At 44.3% G+C, this 21,653-nt stretch overlaps 1 long non-coding RNA gene across 12 annotated transcripts in view; it reads left to right on the top strand.

Moving 5' to 3' along the window:
* Positions 1-21,371, top strand: part of LOC115090657 — a 117,965-nt gene extending 96,594 nt beyond the window's left edge. For all 12 annotated transcript variants that reach the window (XR_003856456.1, XR_003856449.1, XR_003856455.1 and 9 more), the window contains one exon: positions 20,980-21,371. This is a non-coding gene — a long non-coding RNA (uncharacterized LOC115090657). The remainder of the gene's footprint in view (positions 1-20,979) is intronic.
* The last annotated feature ends 282 nt before the right edge of the window (positions 21,372-21,653 follow it).

Raw genomic sequence — 21,653 nt, forward strand, 5'->3', positions numbered from 1 at the left:
ATGTCATCAGCGAAAATATAGTGCTTTAGCTTAAGGCTGGAGAGTAGGTGGCAGAGCGGAAGCAGATAAATGTTAAAAAGGGTAGGGGAGAGCGATGAACCTTGAGGTACTCCTCTGATTGATTTGATAGGAGTTGATTCTACATTATTTATCTTGACTTTATAAGATCTATTTTCTAGGAATGATTGAAACCAACTATGAGCTTCTCCTTGGATTCCTATATCCGATAGCCGCTCGAGCCATAGTGGCCCCCATAGCAGGACCTTTAATCTGCTGAAAGAATTGACCCATAAATTGGAAAAAAGTGTTAATGCTATGCAGGTCAGGGAGACCAGTGGAACCAGAAAAATGCCTAATTTAGCTGTTTTCTTATATGAGGCTTGATTTGGTTGATTTTATGTTTATCTTCACATGGCACAATTTAAAGGACTAGTCAAAGTTTAGTTAATAATTATTAAAAGCAGATAAAGTTGTTTTTTAAGAGTACATCTAGTACAGAGTACACAATACCCAATCTATGCAAAGATTTATGTTTGAAGACAGATTTGATAGTGTTGCGCTTCCTGGCCCCGTACGCTCCGCGGTCGGGCCTACTCACCTTGCTACACCTTCTACTAGCTCCGGGCACGTCCCCTCCACAGCCGCTCCCAGTTCACGACGTCTCTGGTCTCCCTGCGCTCCCTCTCTGGACCAGGCTTCATGGCGGGGCTCAGCGTATTCCGTGGTGTTGGCCCCTCCCCTAGGCGCATGCGCGTGGGCTGTCTGGCCTCTTAAAGGGTCAGGGGTGGGACACAGCTCCACGGCGCGCCCTGATAGATCACTGCATAAAAGGAAGTGGTCTGATCCCACTCCCTTGCCTTGGCAATCGGGTTGATCACGTTGTGATAGCTAGTTTGCCTTCCTGATCCAGTGTCTTGTTCCAGTCTCCTGTTCATAAGAACATAAAAACATAAGAACATGCCTATACTGGGTCAGACCAAGGGTCCATCAAGCCCAGCATCCTGTTTCCAACAGTGGCCAATCCAGGCCATAAGTACCTGGCAAGTACCCAAAAACTAAGTCTATTCCATGCTACTGTTGCTAGTAATAGCAGTGGCTATTTTCTAAGTCAACTTAGTTAATAGCAGGTAATGCACTTCTCCTCCAAGCACTTCTCCTCCTCCTGTTCCAGCGTCCTCCTGTTCCAGCGTTCTCCTGTTCCAGCATCTTCTGTTCCAGCGTCCTCCTGTTCCTACGTCTACCCAGGTAGTACCATTTGGACAGTCTTCTTGGTACTGACCTTTGCCTGTTTCCTTGACCACGTCTGAATGCTGCCCAGAACTGACCTCTGCTTTGTCAATTGACCACGTCTGAATGCTGCCCAGAACTGACCTCTGCTTTGTCCACTGACCATGTCTGTATGCTGCCTGGAACTGACTTCTGCCTGTCCACTGACCATGTCTGACTGCTGCCTGGAACCTGACCTTTGCCTTACTGACCATCCTCAGATTGACCATCCTCAGATTGACCCCTGCTTTGGCTGACCACGCTATCCTTGACTCTGGCCTTGATCCTCGCTCTTCATTCAGAGACTCTGTTCTGGCCTTCTCTGGCTCCTGGACTACCTGACCTGAACATCGACCGAGCACCCTTGTTCGTGGTGGGCACACCCTTGAACTTTATCTCTCAGAGATCCTGCGAGGCCTACCTAAGACCAGGCGGCCTGGGTAACCAAGGGCTCAACCTGAGGGAACCCCGGGTTGCTATTGGTGAAGCTCCAGCTAGCCTCTGTCTTCTCCTGTGCTCCGCCTCCTGGTGGCAGGCGTTCTCTGGGTCTGACCAGGGAGCCTACCAATCTTGCACCAGGCCAAGGGTCCACCTCCCGGCGCAACAAATAGATGAAGGGTGGGCCAAGAGAAGTGTTCAGTTTCTTCTCCATACATTAGGTTACTTAATGTGAGTTTTGATTCAATCTTTAGCAGCAGGGACAGATTGCAGGAAAATATCAGCCCAGGAGATTTTTTCAGAACCAGCCCATGGGGTATCTAACGCCCTCATGCATGTTCCCTGCAGCACATGTGTCAACAGCTCCCTGCAGCACATCAAGTCAACCCTGGAACCCGGCAGAATTGAGCCAAAAGATCTCCAAAATAAACTTCATCTTTCCTAAATAACTACGAAGTTGAGCACATTCTAGATCAGGGGTGAGCAGAGTTGCAGCCCCCATTCCATCCATTCAAATTGGTAGTGCCCCCTACACACCTGTTTATATCTCTTATAGAGATATATCCTGCATTCCCGATCTGGCTCTTGAACCAGTTGCAAGTAATGGCACTGCCAGCCAGTGTCAGATGCACACACGCTCAGTCACAAACAGATTTTTAGATTGCAGAGATGTTATTGGCACATACACACTAACATCCATAAAGACACATACTCTTTCTCAGACCCAAAGACACACCCACACACAGAGTACGGGTGTGTGTGTCAGAGAAAAAGATGCACACCCACTTACACTCTCTCTCACAGACAAAATGTGTATAGGTGTGTCCCTCTCGCTCACTCTCTCTGACACACACACACACACACACACACACACACACACATATACATACAAACACACACACACATATACACATATACTGACATGCTACTGTTGTGCTGCTGCTTATGTGCTCACACAGTGAGTGCCCCCAGTCCAGCACTGCTGCATCATTCTGTAAAGTTCTTGCTTGCTGCCAGTCCGTCCTCATTCTGCAGCAGCCCCCTCCTTTTCCCAATCCTATTCTCTAGGAGTCTCGTTGGTTCCAGAGCCAGCGGCTTCTCTCAGAGCTCAGTACAGTCACCTCAGACAGAAAACTCCCCAATACTGCATAGGCACTTCCTCCTGTCTTACCCCCTTCCTTCCTGTGCCTATAGCTTGCCTCCACTTCTCCACAAACCTCCCACCTCTCTAGTGCATTTCCATTGACTGCAGGCTACACAGCCTGCTGCTTTTATGGTTCCTCAGGCTCTGCTCTGCCTACCGACTTCAGGGAAGGGGGGAAGCCAGAAGTGACCCATTCTGTTCTCTGGACTTATAAAAAGAGAAAATTAAGCTTTGGCTGAGACTGGGGAGTAGCTGCTAACTAAAAGTAGCACAGTTCCATATGGAATCATGCTTTCTTTTGTGGATCAGTACAGACAGGGCTGGTGCAAGTAATACAAGGGTACAAGGTGTCATAAATGAACCTTACAGCCTTACACACATTCCTGGTCCCACCTTCCCACAAACAATTAAAAATTACGTATTTTTAGTAACAGATTTTATATGAAAAAGAACAATCAGTATTTTAAGGTAAAAATTTCACTTACAAAATGTACATTATTTACATCCACTGCTATGGTACCAACCTGAAAACTTTGCAAAAACGTCATATGGTATTAGGACTATTGTAAAGCATGTCAGCTTTGAGATAACTGAATTACAATATTGCAAACGTTCCATACGAAAACAGCACTAACTGCCAGCACTCAAACAGTAACTGTTGGATTCGTGGACCCTTAGGCCGATCGGAACCGAAGGATAGACTGCTGAGCGAGGTGGCAGCAGTGGTCCCGACCGGGAGGTGGCAAGGACGGAGTCGTGGACAGCCGGAGGAGGAACCAAGGAAGCCCTATGTGACCAAGGGCTTTGGCGAGGAAGAAGGAGACGGTGGAACTGGCGCAGAGATGAGAAGATCTTCGCCCTGGAAGCCGATCCTCCCCCGAGAGGAGCTCGTAGGAGTTCGGCCGCTGGAACTTAGGAGATTCACCCTGGAAGCCGGAGTCCCCCCAGGAGGAGCCCGTAGGGACCCGGCCGCTGGGACTTAGGAGGGCCCGCGGGGGCCGAGTCAGACGGAGTCCAAGGTCGAGTGCCGGAGGGTCGTCGCTTGCCAGTCCAGAGTCGTGTACCAGGGAGTCTTCGCTTGCCAGTTCAGAGTCAGGAACCAAGGGATCACCGTAAGCCAGTCCGGGGTCAGAAGCCAGAGAATCACCGCAAGCCAGTCCGGGGTCAGAAGCCAGAGAATCACCGTAAGCCAGTCCGGGGTCAGAAGCCAGAGGATCGCCGTAAGCCAGTCCGGTGTCAGAAGCCAGAAGAGATCAAGACGATACAGGAACGCAGCAACTGGAATCAGGGAATACCTGGGAACCTCGTTGCAAGGCGAGGAGCAGATCTCGTTGCAGGGTTTAAATACCCTGAGGTCTGACGTCATCCTGGGGCTGTGCTGTAGTTTTCCCGCGCTGGCCCCTTTAAGAGCCGGGGCCTGCCACGCGCGTGCGTCTAGGGGGCGGAGCTAGCCGCAGCTGGACGCCGGCTGCTTCGACGCAGCGAAGACGCGATAGCAGGGGAAGCTGCAGGCCCGGGCGAGGTGGGCAGGCGCTGGGCCTGCGGCGGCAGAGGTCCCCGGAGGTCCGGGGAACGCGGGCCCAACCCGGAAACACGACGGGGTAGGTGATGGTTCCGGGAGTGGCCCGGAATCGCAACAGTAACAACCCTACCTATTAAAAGGCAACATTGCAAATATTACACCAGGCCGTAAAACACCAATACACCTGATATTAGGATAACAGAACAAGTCAAGCATGCAAGTCAATCGCATGCAGAATACACAGACCCTCACCAAATATAGAATAAAGAGACAATAAAGTTTAACTAGAAACATGCAAATAAAAACTGAATTGGAAACTATAACAAGACAGACTTCATATGCAGTGCAAAAATGGAAAAACAGAAACATCACCATTCCTCATTAATCAAACAATAAAATCAAGATATATAAACTATTAATCATAATTGTAAAATCATACTTATAAAAAGAATAAATATTTCAAAACAGCTGATGAATAGAACATCCAATGATTAAAAATATATAACATTGTTTCTTTTTAAATTTTTCAAATCAATAAAATAATTTAAAACAGCAGACACATATAACACCAAATTATTAAAACTAAAGCTAAAAAAATTCCTTGTTCTCCATATCTCCACATGTAAATAATATCTCCATATCTCCACATGTAAATAATCAAACGCTAATCTTGCTCACAACTTATCATGAGGTTTGGCCTCTGCCTCCATCCCATACTCCATTGTATATAGTAATTTATTGTATGTAATAATTTATCTTTCGTTCTCCCCCTCTTTTTTTCCTCCTCCCAGTTAAGGCAACCTTGTTATAATGTAACTTTTATGCTCCTTCTAAATGTCTCTTGTTGAATTGTTGGTTATAGTTCTGCTTAGTTCGATGTAAACCGAGTTGATTTGATCTGTATCAAGAAAGTCAGATAAAAGCCTTAAATAAATAAATAAATAAATAAATATCTGGGAACTTTAGATTCCATTCACCCAGAGATTGTCATAGATTAGTCAGGGATAGGAGGTATGTACAAACTGTCTCCTCTCTCTTATATATACATAGTTTCTAACATATATATGTTCATTCTCACACAAACTCCCTTATATTCTCTTTCACATACATGCTGACTGGTTCACTGGTTTAAATAGTCCTCTTGCTCACACAAATGCTCATTGATTCACTTGTTCTCTCTCACTCATATACATGATCTGGAAAGCCTGGCAATTATGCAGTGCAACACTGGAAAAACAGAAACAACATCATTCCTCATAAAATAATAAGCAATAAAATTAAGAGATAAAAATCATCATTCATAATATTAAAACCTACTAATAAAAAGAATACATATGTCAAGCAGGCAAAAGAACTCACAAATTGTTTCTAATATTTCCCAAACACCAAATATTTCAGACAGTAGTCACATGAAATAACACCCCAAAATTTAAAATAATAGGATTAAAAATCACCAGTTCTCCATACCTAGGATCTTTTGATTTCCAGTCACCCACAGATTTTTGTGGATTGGGGGAGGGGGGCCTTACAATCTTTATGCTCTCTCTCCTTCCCCAACACACAAACATGCTGTCACACTTACAAGCTCTCTCTTACATATATGCTGTCACATACACAGGCTCTTTTACTCTCTCTCTCTCTCATACACACATGCACACACACAGTCTCTCTCATGCTCACATACACACAGGGTCGGATTTCCCATATGGCCAACCTAGGCCATGGCCTAGGGCACAGCAATCAGGGGGGTGTATATACAGCTGAAATAATCAAACATTTACAAATTTTTCAGAATTATTTTGAAAAGGCCATATAAAATGCTGTTTTTTAAATTTTCATCCATATACTTTAAATAAATTGAGCGGTACATTTATGTTGCCCATCTCTACAGTTTGCGCTGTCTTGCTCAGTCACAGGCAAAAAGCATTTGCTATTTCTTTCTCACACACTCAGCGTGAACCACGTGTTAAAGAAAAATTCCAGATTTGGCTTTACAATAGTGATTCCAAGTGATTCATTACGCACATATCGCTTGTCTTCTACATATCTACTTATAATAGGTATGTAAAATATATCGTTACTACTTTTATATATTGTTTTGTTAACTCAGGTGTTCGCCAAATTATAAGGGGGCTGCGATTTTTATTACAAGACATGAAATATACACAACTTATGGCTTGTTTATGCAGCATAATTTAATGTGGTGTAATGTAAGTTTGACACAAAATGCAAAACATTTCAATAGAATTCTATAATGTCAGATGAGAATCAATATAAATCTTCTGCATTTTATGTCAATTTTATTCGCTGTTTTTTGTATCGAATACGCCATCTGGGTGAATAATTTGAACTAACCAAAGAAATAATCGTCGCACCTCGTATGGGTTATATAGGCAGACATCTGTATTTTGCGGGCTGGCCTGACCCGAACCCGCGGGCCGGGTCGGGTTCAAAATATTTCAGCGCGGGTCGGGTCTGGTTGGACAGAAGAACTTCCACAGGGCGATGCAGGTCCCGCGGGCTGAAATATTTTTTACTGGTTTCGGGCTGTTTTATTTTGCTTCTGGGTTCACTCATCGCAAGTTTAAAAATGTTTCAAAAATAAACTATTACATATTAAATAGAAAATTATAAATCTACTTTTGAGGGGGAGGGGCGCAGAATTGTGCTTTGGCCTAGGGCGTATCCGGCCCTGCATACACACAGGTTCAGGCTCTCACAAACACATGCAGGCATTCTCATTCCGTCATACCTACGCAGTCTCTCACACATAGACAGGCTCTGTTGCTCTTTCATACACATGCAGACTCTGACACACACATGCAGGCTCTCTCGTACACAAGCAGGTTCTCACATACACACATTCAGGCTGTCTCATACATACACACATACACACACCCAGGCTCTCTCTCTCACATATACTTGCAGTCTCTCTCATACACACATACAGCATTCAGGTCTGTCTCTTCTGGCCTTCCCTTTGCTCACTGTAGGATGGTAATGCTGCTTCTCATAGCTGAAAGGGAGGTGGAAGAGCGCTGCTTCTGCAAGGTGGGGGAGGGCCTCAGCTGCTTTTCTTCAGGCCATGGCAAGATGAGCTTTGCCACAGCCATGCAGGCCTCTCTTCAGTCCGTAGTAGGATGAAATCTGCCGTAGTCACACAGGCCTCTCTTTAGGCTGTGGCAGGATGGGCTCTGCCATGACTGAGCAAGCCTCTCTTCAGGCGATGGCAGGATAGGCTCTGCCACAGCTGTGCAGGCCTCTCCAGGCCACGGCAGCAGGGGCTCTGCCGCGGCTGCGCAGGCCTCTCTTTAGGCAGCGGCAGAATGGGTTCTGCTGCGGCCTTGCATTCCTATCTTCAGGTTATAGCAGGATGGGCTCTGCCATGGCCATGCAGGCCTCTCTTCAGGCCATGGCAGGATAGGCTCTGCCACAGCTGTGCAGGCCTCTCCAGGCCACGGCAGCAGGGGCTCTGCCGCGGCTGCGCAGGCCTCTCTTTAGGCAGCGGCAGAATGGGTTCTGCTGCAGCCTTGCATTCCTATCTTCAGGTTATAGCAGGATGGGCTCTGCCATGGCCATGCAGGCCTCTCTTCAGGCCATGGCAGGATGGGCTCTGCCATGGCCATGCAGGCCTCTCTTCAGGCAATGGCAGGATAGGCTCTGCCACAGCTGTGCAGGCCTCTCCAGGCCACGGCAGCAGGGGCTCTGCCGCGGCTGCGCAGGCCTCTCTTTAGGCAGCGGCAGAATGGGTTCTGCTGCGGCCTTGCATTCCTATCTTCAGGTTATAGCAGGATGGGCTCTGCCATGGCCATGCAGGCCTCTCTTCAGGCCATGGCTGGATGGGTTCTGTTGCGACCCCGCAGGTTTTTCTTTGGGCCAGGAAGCTGAAAAGAAATATGTGATCAGATGCCTGATCCCTTGCTAGGCCAATCTGCACCTGATTAGCAGTAACATCAGTACTTCCCTTTTAGAAGGGAGGTTTTTTTGTTAGACATTTGGACCTGGCTTTTACCAGTTAATAATTTTTGAAGGCTTGTATGAGTTCATATGGCAGAGTACATGATGTAAAGTCTCACAGAGTGGCTACAGTTCTTCAGACAGGAATTGAACTCTGCCAGTACTTTCTCTTGCTATCTAGCTGATTAAGTTGTGTCACCATTTCCAGCCATTAGCAGGGGATTTGAAGCAGGTACTATAGATGTTAAGAGAAAAGTACTATGCCATTAGGTCTGCAAGGCAACAACCAGATAATTTAGCAATTTGGGAATTATTCCTGTCACAGTTTAATGGAACTACCAGTATAGAAGCTTTTAGCAAAATCAAATAGAAAATTAGAACTCACCATTAATTCACTTAGAGGAGATAGTTTAATATAGATTGTATGTGTTCTACATGTGCATAGAATTGGTGTCTATTTTGAAAAGAGGACAGTATTATTCAAAACAATGTTTTTGCAATACCTTCTTATGGGGTTACTAAAAGGTTAATAAAAAGAAAAGTAACACTCTTACAGAATAGCTTGGATATGATTGACCTGGTAGGCTACTGAAAGTGGTTGTGTTTAAATATACATTATTTGTGCATTTGGAATAAGGCCATATATTTAGGTGCCTATTCATCAAAGTGCTTTAGCATTAACACATACAAAAATAGCTGCTATAGCATGTGCCTATGGTTGTGTTCTATCAATTTAGCCTAGCTGAAAAGCAATACTAAATTGATTGATTGTATTCATGTTCAAAGTGAAAAAGACTGTATATTTAAATTATTTAAATAAAGAGATAATGAACTTATTAGTTCACTGTAATGGTTTTGCCTGCCGTGCAGCCTGCTGTGACACTTCCCCACCTGGAGAGGCTTACTGTGAGCTCTGTTTTGAGCTATCCAAGCCATCTACTGAATAGCCATATGACTCACCTGTGGTGCAGCCTCTTCTCCACCAGGAGCCTTCAGCAAGCTTCACCTCCAGCCTTGAATGCTCCGCCTTGCAGCCTGCACCACACCTAAGGTCCAGCCCCATTTAACCCTGCCTTGCTTGAACCTAGACACTGTTTCATGGAATCACTCTTGGCTCTCTGATCTGGCTTTTCTTATCTTACTCTATTCCTTGTGGCCTTTGGGCCTTCTTGCTCCTTGCGGCCTATCTAGGTCTTATCTTGCCTTGTGGCCTCCAAGCCTTCTTGCTCTTTGTACCTTACTCTGTGGCCTATCCTAGGCCTTACCTAGCCTTGTGGCCTCTGTGGCCTGCTTTTTACCTAGGGCCTTAGGACTTATAGCCTAGTGGCCTACAGGCCTCCAGCCTTGTGGCCTTTGGGTTTCTATGTTCTCTGTTTTGTGTTATTCTAAGTCCTGCCCCAGTCTGCCTTATTTAGTCCTGTCCACAGCTCCCTGTCTGCTCCAGTATCCTGTCCACAGCTGCTTGCCTGTCCTAGTACATAGTCCACAGCTCCTTGCCTGTTCCAGCATCCAGTCCACAGTTCCTCACCTGTTTCTGTATCCAGTTCTCAACTCATTGCCTGTTCCAGACTGCCTTTATCCACAACCTCCAGCTGGTGCATGCCCTTCCCTGATCATCTCCCAGCTTGTCCATCTAAGCCCTACTGGCCCCCAGAACCAAGGGCTCAACCTGCGGGGAAGGGGCCTGGCTAGGCAGAAGATCAGTTTTTAACTATGATGTTCAGCCAGTGTACCCAAGTCCTACTGGGCCCCAGAATCCAAGGGATTAATCTGCAGGGGAGGGCTAGGCAGAAGACAGATCCTGCACCTGAGAGGGTATTTCTTGACCAGCCCTCATGGCATTCACATTAATTCATGTTTCCTTATTTACTAAACTATGCAAATGATATGAAATGCCAAACAGAACTGTATACCAGCATTTAGGAGCTAATGTAACAAGACAACACACTAGACTCTTATCTACCACCCATCTGACCTAATGTGCCACTGTAGGATCCCTTCTCATCCTTTGAGTCTGATTCAGAGCCCCTGATGCCTCTATAAGAACACACTCCCTGATCAAGATGCCCTAATGTGACGATAAGAACCCATCCATCAATATCCTACTGTCACCCCGTCAACTCATCCACTGGCAGGACGATAAGCATTTTGCTCCTACCAGATAACGACTGGTTCTATTTTCATATCCTTCTACTAGCAGGGAGGCAAGAGGGGGACAAGGGGGGCTAGTAGGACATGGAGGGTCCATTGACAAGTGGGGGAGGTTCTTTATGGTGCCATCAAGGAGATTTTATCAGGAAGTAGGGGGTGTTGTTGTGGAGACATCAGGGGGATCTTGATCAGGGTATGGAAGGGAAGTTCTTATAGTTGCACATCGAGGTCTTGATTAGGAATATGGGGCCCCATCCTTCAACACTCTGCCTTGCTGGCACTGGGATCATTTTTCTGCTGTGCTGTTATTATCTACTGCTCAACGGCAGGAACAATTGCAAAGCTGCACTCTGCATATCATTAGTTTTGTGACTTGGGTGAGAAGGCCCATTTATTTTGTGTGTTCTAAGTTTAAAAGGTTGGTGGCACTAACCTAAATGTTACCTGGACATTTCTCGGGTTACCAGTAAGCCCTGGGTATTTATTGACAATGTCAGCTAGTCAGTATAGGATGGATGTTGGGAGGTCCATGCACATGCAGCCCCTCCTTCTGTGGGGTTTGCCATGGTCATCCCACTTGAAATGCTATATATTAGCTCTCCAGCTACAGTTGAGGAGGCAGTTCTTTGAGTTTAGTACTGAGTACAGAAGGTAGAGAGGAGTTATATTTTTGCTATTTTACAGGCCCAGCTAGTTTGGGCAATTCCCCTCTGGGTCATTTTTTGAAACTTTTACCCTTTAAGTATTGAGGCCTCTTTGAAGCTTGTTCAGCTCCTGGCTCAGGGAACAGGGAACCCTGAGTCTGGGCCTGGGCAGGTTAGGGAAGACCTACCCTCCGTGAGCCTCAGTGAGGAAGGGGATGTCAGTCACCCACTGTGAGCCACCCTGGAGATTTCCTGAGTTTGGTAAACCTAATTTCAAGTTCCAGGTCAGAAGTTCTGACTGCCCTTCCTTCCTGCTGGGAGCATTAAGAATCCTGCTCCAATGGATCCCTCCCATCAGGGACCCAAAAGAAAACTACAAGGACTGCAACAGTAACCAAGGCTAATCCAACAATCTGTGAGTAAAGGCAAAGCCTAGCATCTGGGAAGTTACCCATCCAGTGCTTCCAAATCCTAGGAAGAGAGAGAGTTTATCTCTCTCTGCAGAGAATGCAACAAAATATCCTTGCCAGTTGGAGGGGGTGGTTCTGTCCATTAAAAGGACACCCTGCTCACCTGGGGACCCTATTTTTCCAAGCCTGGAGCATAGGAATTCCCTGGCTGGTGTTTGACCTTCCTGCATAGATTGAGGAGGAAATTGTTACAAGAGGAATCATAGTGCTGCTGTGAATGATGATTGTGCCAATTTCATTGTTTTCATCAGTAAAAATTCCTTTGGACACTAATTCAGTGACTCCACTCTTTCTTTGGTTCACCCAGCACACTGTGGGACAGACATGCATTGCTTGCCCCAGGGAAATAATAAAAGGATTACCGGGAGCCACCCGTAGCACTCTGGGCCTTGAGAGTCATTCAACCAAGAACCCAGGTCCTGGAAGGAAGAGTCAGAGATCAAGCTAGCCTGGGAAGAATCCTGTCCCCACGAGAACAACAACCTGCACCTGGAGTTGGGGTTACATAAGCTTAATGTGCTTTGTGAATTCGCTGCTTTTAATATTTGTGTACCTTTTAACTCTATGTCCATACTGTTGTTCTATCCTGTGCATCTGTGCGTGGAATCTGATAGAATTTTTTTCCTTCTCCAGTACCAGTTCTGACTCAATCTGCTTATTCAGGATCAGAACTGAGTGTACGCAGCAGGAACCACCCATGCTTCCATGAGGAACACTTACTGGGGTAGCTTTTAAAAAAGTACGCCCGCGCGTACTTTTGTTCGTGCACCAGGTGCAAACAAGAGTACGCAGGATTTTAATAGATACGCGCGTATCCTTTAAAATCCAGGGTTGGTGCGTGCAAGGCTGTGCAAAATCGGCAGCCTGCGCACGCTGAGCCACGCAGCCTGCCTCCGTTCCCTCTGAGGCTGCTCCAATTTCGGAGCGGCCTCGGAGGGAACTTTCCTTCCACCCCCCCAACTTTGTTTGACAAGTTACGCCCCGAATGACATGCCGCCGCGACACGCCCCCAACACCCCCCCCCCCCAGGAAAGCCCTGGGACTTACGCTCGTCCCGGGGCTTGCGCGTGCCACCGAGCCTGTTCAACATAGGCTCGGCACGCACAGGGGGAACTTGGGGCAGGGTTTTGGGGGGGGGGGGGGAGGGAGGTACGCTCGTATCTTACGCGCGTGCCCCTTTGAAAATTTGCTCCTCTGTGAAGCAGAAAAATTTCTTCTGTGCCAGCATTTAAGGATTCTTTATTTGGTAAACTGGAATAGAAAAGCAATAAACATTTATGAGACAGATATTCAAACCATAGCTGGCTAGAAAAGTTAGCTGCGCTGATGAATATACCCAGATAACTTTTGAGTTAGCTGAATAAGTTTATCTGACTAACTTTTGGCTTGCTCAGTAGCAGGTCTAACTTAACTGGCTAACTTAGACAGATAAATCTAAATATTGCTACTTATCTGACTAACAGGGAGCTGCAGTAGAGCTCTAACACTTGTTAAACAGAGCATATACCAGAGAATATCGAATGATATATGCTGTTTATTGTGCGATATAGCCCTATTGTGGTGAAATTGTGTGATATATGTGATATTTAGCATAGCCCAGCCCATATTCCCTCCCCTATTACAATAAACTGCTTTGCATGGGATTTGCAAGCATGAATTAAGCAAATCAGCTCATTAATAGGCAAACTGATGTAAATAAATTAAAGTGGCCGACTGAGAAAGTTGTCAGCCACATTAAATTAACGTTTCTCAAACAGATGTGGTTAACGCAGGAGCATCGAAATTCTAACGTTCTAGCGTTAGATTTAACAAGCCACCCTAATCCCCCCTAAAAAAAGGTGGTAAAAAGTAAACCCATGTGCAGGAGTCAAACCTGACCCGCCTACTAACCCTGGGGCTGCCACTCGAGGCATCCCTGATAACCAAAAGAAAACGTTATTAGCAAGTGGTTGCACAGCGATGAGGCCCTCCTCCCCTCAAACTAATTACCAAGTAGGGAAAGAGTTCCAAAATACAAGGTACAGTCTCACTATGGAGCGATACAGAGGCATTATGGCATTTGTGTTTCCATTCCCTTCCTAATAATTCCTAACATTCTGTCTACTTTTTTGACTGCCATAGCACACTGAGCCGAAGATTTCAATGTGTTATCCACTATGACACCTAGATCTTTTTCCTGGGCGGTAGTTCCTAATATGAAACCTAACATCGTGTAACTACAGCATGGGTTATTTTTTAGTATATGCATCACCTTGCACTTATCCACATCAAATTTCAACTGCCATTTGGATGCCCAAACTTCTAATCTTGCAAGGTCCTCCTGTGATTTATCACAATCTGCTTGTGATTTAATTACTCTGAATAATTTTGTATCATCTGCAAATTTGATTACCTCACTCGTCATATTCCTTTACAGATCATTTATAAATATATTGAAAAGCACAGGTCCTAGTACATATCCTTGAAGCACTCCACTGTATATCCTTTTGCACTGAGAAAATTGACCATTTAATCCTACTCTCTGTTTCCTGTCTTTTAACCAGTTTGTAATCCACGAAAGAACATCGCCTCCTATCCCATGACTTTTGACTTTTCTTAGAAGCCTCTCATGAGGAACTTTGACAAATAACTTCTGAAAATCCAAATACACAACATCCACCGGTTCACCTATATCTACATGTTTATTAACTCCTTCAACAAAGTGAAGCAGATTTGTGAGCAAGACGCCTTGGGTAAAGCCAGTACTATTTACGCGCACATCTTAGGTTCATGCCCTGAATCATGCATGCTCCACCCAGATCCTGCTCATGCCCCACCCCTTTTTGAAAACGTTCGAGATATGCATGCTGAGGGAGATATTTTATTTATTTATTTATTTATTTATTTAGTGCTTTTTTATAGCGACATTCATGATACAGATCATATCATATCGGTTTACAAGGAACAGGGGGTTATAACATTAACATAAACATAGATGAAAAGGCAAAAGTTACATTAAAACAAGGGTACTGGAACTAGGGAGAAGAGGAGCCAGTAGCAGAAGGTAACTTGGTAACTATAACAATAACAAATCATTTACAATGTCAGTAATGGAGTGCATTGAATAGAAGGCATTGGTATATGACTATAGCTAAGACGGGCCTGAGTAAAGGGAAGGCTTGTTGAAACAGCCAGGTCTTGAGTTTTTTCCTGAACGTCAACAGGCAGGGTTCTTGTCTGAGATCAGGGGGAATAGCATTCCAGATGGCTGGCCCCGCTGTCGAGAAGGTCTGGTGGCTGAATGAAGGGTGGATTTGGTTGGAGGGGTGTGCAGAGATCCTTTGTATGCTTCTCTGATAGGTCTTGAAGAGGTGTGGAGTCTGAGTGGGCATTGAAGATTGATGGGGATCTGGTTGTGAATGGTTTTGTGAATGATGGTGAGGGACTTGTGTAGGATTCTAAAGCTTATAGGTAGCCAGTGCAGATTTTTGAGGATGGGCATGATGTGATCTCTTCTGTTGGTATTTTTTAGGATTCTAGCGGCCGCGTTTTGAAGCATCTGAAGAGGTTTGGTGGAAGAGGCGGGGAGACCTAGCAGAATAGAGTTGCAATAGTCTAACTTGGAGAATATAATGGTCTGGAGGACAGTTCTGAAGTCATGAAAATGCAGAAGAGGTTTAAGTCTTTTTAGCACCTGTAGTTTGTAGAAGCAGTCCTTGCTTGTGTGATTGATGAACTTCTTTAAATTCAGATGGTTGTCAATTATAACTCCAAGGTCTCTTGCTTGGGTGACCAGGGTGTTGGGGTGGGTCAGCTGAAGGATATCGCTGTAGTCAGGAGATATAAGGAAGAGTTCCATCTTAGCAGAGTTCAGTACAAGGTTTAGGCTGGTGAGGAGGAGGTTGATATCTTGGAGGCAGTAGTCCCAGAACTTAAGTGTTTTTGTAATGGATTCAGTTATAGGGATCAGGATTTGTACGTCATCGGTGTAAAGATTGTGTTTTAGTTTTAGTTTTGCTGGCAGAGGGGAAGGAGGTAGATATTGAAGAGAGTGGGGGACAGGGAAGAGCCCTGAGGTACTCCTAGTAAAGAATTGATGCGTGGGGATTCTTTGTTGTTGATTTTGACTTTATAGCCTCTATTACTGAGAAAAGAATCGAACCATCTGAAGGCCGTTCTTGTTATCCCAATGTTGGATAGTCGATTTAGGAGAATAGAGTGGTTCACCGTGTCAAAAGCCACTGAGATGTCAAGAAGTACTAGTAGGAAGGAGTGTCCTGTGTCCAAGCCCATGATGAGGTGGTCTGTGAGGGAAATGAGGAGGGTTTCGGTGCTTAGCGATTTGCGGAATCCGTATTGAGTTGGGTGGAGTATTTTATGGTCTTCGAGATAATCTGATAGTTGGGTATTGACTAGTTTTTCCATAATCTTGGTGACAAAAGGCAGATTGGAGATGGGACGGAAATTGATATGTGCGTTTCCCAGAAGCTTTTAAAATCCACTCGGTGTACATGGGCCCAACTTCTTCACATATCGCCTAATTAATGTGCAGTTTGGGCTTTTAAAATTCACCTGAGACCTAAAAGACACTTATAATAGTATTTGGACAGTATATTTGACATGGAGGCATGATAGAATAATTGCCTAAATAGGCAGGCTTTGTTTTGGTTATGCCTTACTTCAACTTATGCTATTCCTATTGACTTACATAAGATGCTGTATATTTACTGTGCCTTGTTTAAAATAAAAAGTTGAAAAAAATATATTTTTGTTTTGGGGGACAGTGGGAGATTTTTGTTGGGATGCTAAATACTGCAAAAACCAGGGTTCAAGGGGAACACTGCGGGCCTTCAGATTTTAGCTGAGAGAAGGTGATGATTGGGCCATTCTTTGAACAGAAAAGATCCTGATAGTCATGAATTAGTTTATCTGGGTGAATCATTCTTGGCTCATAATTAACTGTCACGATTGGATAATACATAGGGAGGACAATAATGATTACACAAATTTAGCAAAATGCTCACTGTAATATTTTTATATCTTTTTATAATTTTTAAATTTTTTTAATTTAAAGTCAAACAAAAGTTTTTGAGAGAATAAGTAAACTGCATCAGCAAGCCAGTCAGCGTCTCTCCTACAACCAGGAGAGCGCTCGGTCTTCTCAATCACTTGCAGTTACTTAGAAGTACAGTTAAATAAAAAAAAGGTCCTTATTAAACGCCAAAGCAGGCGATTAGATAAATACTGGCTTTAATGCAAAACGGACGGTGTTGCAAAATTTGAAGACAAAACTCATAGACGGTATTGCAACTATGTATATGGGCCATTTCAAGAAAATTTGGATAGAAAGCAGAAATCCTTTTTCATCATTTATCAGATCATGGCATCGATATATATATGATATCTTCATCTTATGGCAAGGAACAAAAACTGACTTCGATGCTTTTTTTGACTGGCTCAATTCATTGAACAGTCATTTAAAATTCACAGCCAATTTTCAATCGAATCAGATTAATTTTTTGGAAATTCTTGTAACTAAAGTAACAAATGGCTTTATTACGGCACTACACAGGAAATCTGTGAGTAGTAACACCTTGTTACATTTTACCAGTGCTCATCCCAGTCATCTCAAAGAAAACTTACCTGTTAGTCAATTCTTTAGAGCTCGGAGATTATGCACGACTATGGATGATTTTAAACATCATTCTAGAAATTTATCATAATGTTTTCTTAGCTGTGGCTACCCTGCTCGATGTGTAAAAAGGGCTTACACTCATGCTAGGTATACACATTGCAACTGGCTTTTTTTACCCCGGTCAGATATAGAAGAAAATCAAGATCCATTGATCTGTGTGATACCGTTCTCCTCAATGGCCTCTAAAGTTAAAGCTATTATTCTGGACAATTGGCATATTTTACAAAGTCATGAGGAGTTTGCTTGGATGCCTTTATGTATGTATACCCGTGGTGCTAATTTAAAGACCAATTGGTTTTCACAGATTCGACTCCGCGTATGGCTCACAGTGAACAAGGTTTTCATCAAGCATGTGGCCATTGCTCGGTCTGCCATGTCATGATGGATGTGTCTTCATTATATTTTCCATCTTTTAATTTGACGATTTCTCTACGATCTGTTTCAACGTGTCTCTCATCGGGTGTGATCTATATTATTAAATGCCCCTGTGTGAAAGTATATGTGGGCAAAACGAAGCGATCTTTAAAAACCCGTCTCATTGAACACTGGTCTTGTCTTGCCCACGATTGGGTCAATGCACCACTGGTTAGTCATTGTCAAGACTCAACTCATACATTTGATGACTTACGAGTGTGCGTTCTTGAACTTATTCACCTGTCGTGGTGGGGGGGATGATTACAGTCACATCCTACTTCAATCAGAGCAGCGCTGGATACACCGCCTCGACACAGTGCAACCTAAAGGGTTGAATGCAAGTTTGGACGTACAGGTGTTTCTGTGACTGATTTCGAAATCAGTACGTGATGACATCACTTGACTTCCCATTGGTTGTGCAAGAACTAGGTCCGCCTGATTTAAACACACTTTGGTGCTTACTATGTGGTTTCTGTCCATCTTGAAATCAAACGAGAGACCTAAGGGTCCCCGTTTGATTCTACACTTTGCTCCTTTGGACAAGATAAGTACATTTTTACTATTTCTTATACTATTTTTGTTTTCTTTATATCAGCCTCAGAAGTGACAGAGAGCAATAATGTGAATACTTTGAAAAGAACGTAATACTGACAGGTTACTTAACCCTGCTGCATGCAAGAGACGGAACTGTTTGAATTCCACCGTGTCGGTAGACACCATGAAATTTAGTTATTTTTAGCTCCTGATGAAGCTTACTTCAGCGAAACTTCAGCCGTAGTAGAACCTGTTTCATAGTTGCAATACCGTCTATGAGTTTTGTCTTCAAATTTTGCAACACTGTCCGTTTTGCATTAAAGCCAGTATTTATCTAATCGCCTGCTTTGGTGTTTAATAAGGACCTTTTTTTGATTTAACTGTACTTCTAAGTAACTGCAAGTGATTGAGAAGACCGAGCACTCTCCTGGTTGTAGGAGAGACGCTGAATGGCTTGCTGATGCAGTTTACTTATTCTCTCAAAAACGTTTGTTTGACTTTAAATAAAAAAATGTAAAAATTATAAAAAGATAAAAAAATATTACAGTGAGCATTTTTCTAAATTTGTGTAATCAGTTTTCCCTTTTGCTCCTTGGATTTCCTTTTTGTGGGATTACTTTGCTCTTTTTGTTGTTGTTGAGGACAATAATGAAACACCCTGGAGGCAGGGGGGGGGGGGGGGGACAGACGACAGGACACCGCAAGCTCATATTCAAAGGGAAATTCCTCAAGTTTGTACTCGCATACTTTGCATCCGCATGGAAACAAATTTTATGTTTAAATATGTTTATTAAATTTCAACAGCCAGGTACAAAAACACGTGCAAGAATTCAACAAAATTAGCAAAGCATACGCGGAGATTAGAGATGTGCAGAGGGATGCCATACGTTGCATTCGGGATTCGTATTTGTCGGGGGGCAGATACGTTGCATTCAGCAAGGGGGCCCCCGATACGTTTATACGTTAATTCTTATTCGTTTCCCGGCTAAAATTAAATTCACTACATTAACTAAATTAACTATAACCCCCACCCTCCTGACCCTCCCAAGACTTACCAAAACTCCCTGTCGCTCCCCGGACCCCCTGGACAACCAGGGACTTTTGGCAAGTCTTGGGGGACCCTCCTGACCCCACAAGACTTGCCAAAAATCCAGTGGGGGTCCGGGAGCGACTTCCTGCACCTGGGCCGTCAGTTGCCAGTATTCAAAATGGCGCTGATAGCCTTTGCCCTCACTATGTCACAGGGGCTACCGGTGCCATTGGTCAGCCCCTGTCACATGGTAGGAGCACAAGATGGCAAAGGCTATCGGCACCATTTTGAAACCAGCAGCCATGAGTGTGAGTGCAGGAGATGGCTCCCAGACCCCCTGCTGGACCACCAGGGAGTTTGGTAAGTCTTGGGGGGGGGGGGTCAGGAGGGTGGGGGGTTTGTTTAAATTGGCTCCTTTAGACGGCAGAATAATTCAGCAAAGATTTGTTCTATTCATGGGGAATCGCGATACGTTTCGCTTCCCCATGAATACAACGAATATGGCCCTATACGTTGTGGATTACCAATTTGTAGGGAACAAATGCACACCCCTAGTGGAGATACACTGGTCGATCCTTCCCATTGCCTCCATTTGTGTGTACATATACCATGACATTCCATCCCCTGTAAACCATTCCCTTATCCCTCCCCCTCCCACCCATCTTGGTATAAAGCCATTTATTAAAAATAAAAAACATTACCTACAAACCAATACATATAAGCTGGTAAATACAAGTATGCATGAAATATGCATAATATAGAATTAGCACCTTGGATCTAAGATACATGATAGCTCTATGTCAGAAAAAATCTGAAGATATGCATAAGAAAATCCTAAAGACCCACAATCAAAGCTGATTTGACAAATGATCTTGAGTGCCTGACTCTTGTGAACTAAACCTGGGAATTATAGATCCACAGTTTGTCACTTAGAACCCACAGTCTGATACTGAATACTTTGTAACTCTGATGTTTTTGGCCAAGATTCATCCAAGATGATGAGCACTTTACTTTCTTTGTGGGAGGGTGGGAAACAGGGTGGAATATTCCTGTTTGTTGACCCTTTGTTCTATTCTTTGACTGTGATAGGGAAATAGAAACAGATTTTATTTAAAGTACACTCATGAAAGTTCATGTAGAGATTTGAAAATGAAATCTCCATGTGTGCTTTCACTCCCCGGACCTGTCCGCACTTCTTTTTTTTATGCTGTTCATAATGCATGTACTTTTATCAATACTGAGGGGGGAAAAGGGCAATATTGAAAACGTGTTCTTATTAGAGATGTGCTTTGGGTAAAAATTTCGTGTTGGGCTTCGTTTCGGGGCCCCCCCATGGGAATTCCATTTTTCCCATGGTTCGGGGTTTTTTTTTTTTCGGGGGCCCCGATTTTCGGGTTAGCGCGCACTAACTCAAAAATAATTTTTTAATGAAATTTCAGAAAAAATTCAATCGTTTTTCAGTTCTCTCGAACCATTCTGAATTAGGTAATTTCATTGACATTGCCTAATTCGTGAAAAACGATTGCACATCCCTAGTTCTTATGTGGATAAAGATGCGTTTACCCATGTAAAATGCTTTTGATTATTGTCACCATATTTTTTTTGATGAGAGTTTGTCCCCTTATCTTATTTAGAAAGGGAAGGGACAATTGTCCTGGATCCCTTCTTCTTTCTTATGCTCACCATAACCCAAACCATTCATGAATATTCATCCCACTTTTCCTTGTCTTTGCAGATATGCACAGAAGGGTTGAGCCAGATTGGTGGTTGATGAAGGAGAAATCTGTGGCAACAAAGGTCTCAAAGCAGATAAGAAGCTCAGCATGGGAGCTTATGGGCACTTCTTGGACTTTTTCTTGCATTCAATCCTATTCCTGTCTTTCAGCTCTTTACTGTATCTGTATCTGAGTATGCCTTCTACTTCTTAACCATGAGCTCTTATCTTACTTGCTGTTCCAACATGATAACCAGTGGGAAATCAATGTCCGCTGCAGATGTCTTCTGGACTGTTTACTAGGGATGTGCAGACCAAAAGTTTAAGTTCATAAGTCCATAAGTCGAAAGGGGGTCCCATTTGCGGTCAATATGGACATATGGAGAATTCCATAAGTTGAGTCTATGTCCATATGTGCAAATAAAAATTTAAACCCCTCACCCGCCTTAATCCCCCCCCCCCAAAGACTTACCAAAACTCCCTGGTGGTCCAGCGGGGTCAGGACGCCATTCCTGAACTCCTTTGCAAGGAGCACGTGACGTCGGCGCCATGTCGGAGTGACGCGGCGTCACGTGATTCCCCTCGGGTTCCCTCCCGGAACCCTCGTTGGGCCCAAAAGGCACTTTTGGCCAGCTCCCGGACCCTCACTGAACTTTTGGCCAGCTTTGGTAAGTCTTGGGGGGGTGGGATTAAGG

The sequence above is a fragment of the Rhinatrema bivittatum genome, chromosome 4 (assembly GCF_901001135.1).
Source record: "Rhinatrema bivittatum chromosome 4, aRhiBiv1.1, whole genome shotgun sequence".
Taxonomy (NCBI): domain Eukaryota; kingdom Metazoa; phylum Chordata; class Amphibia; order Gymnophiona; family Rhinatrematidae; genus Rhinatrema; species Rhinatrema bivittatum.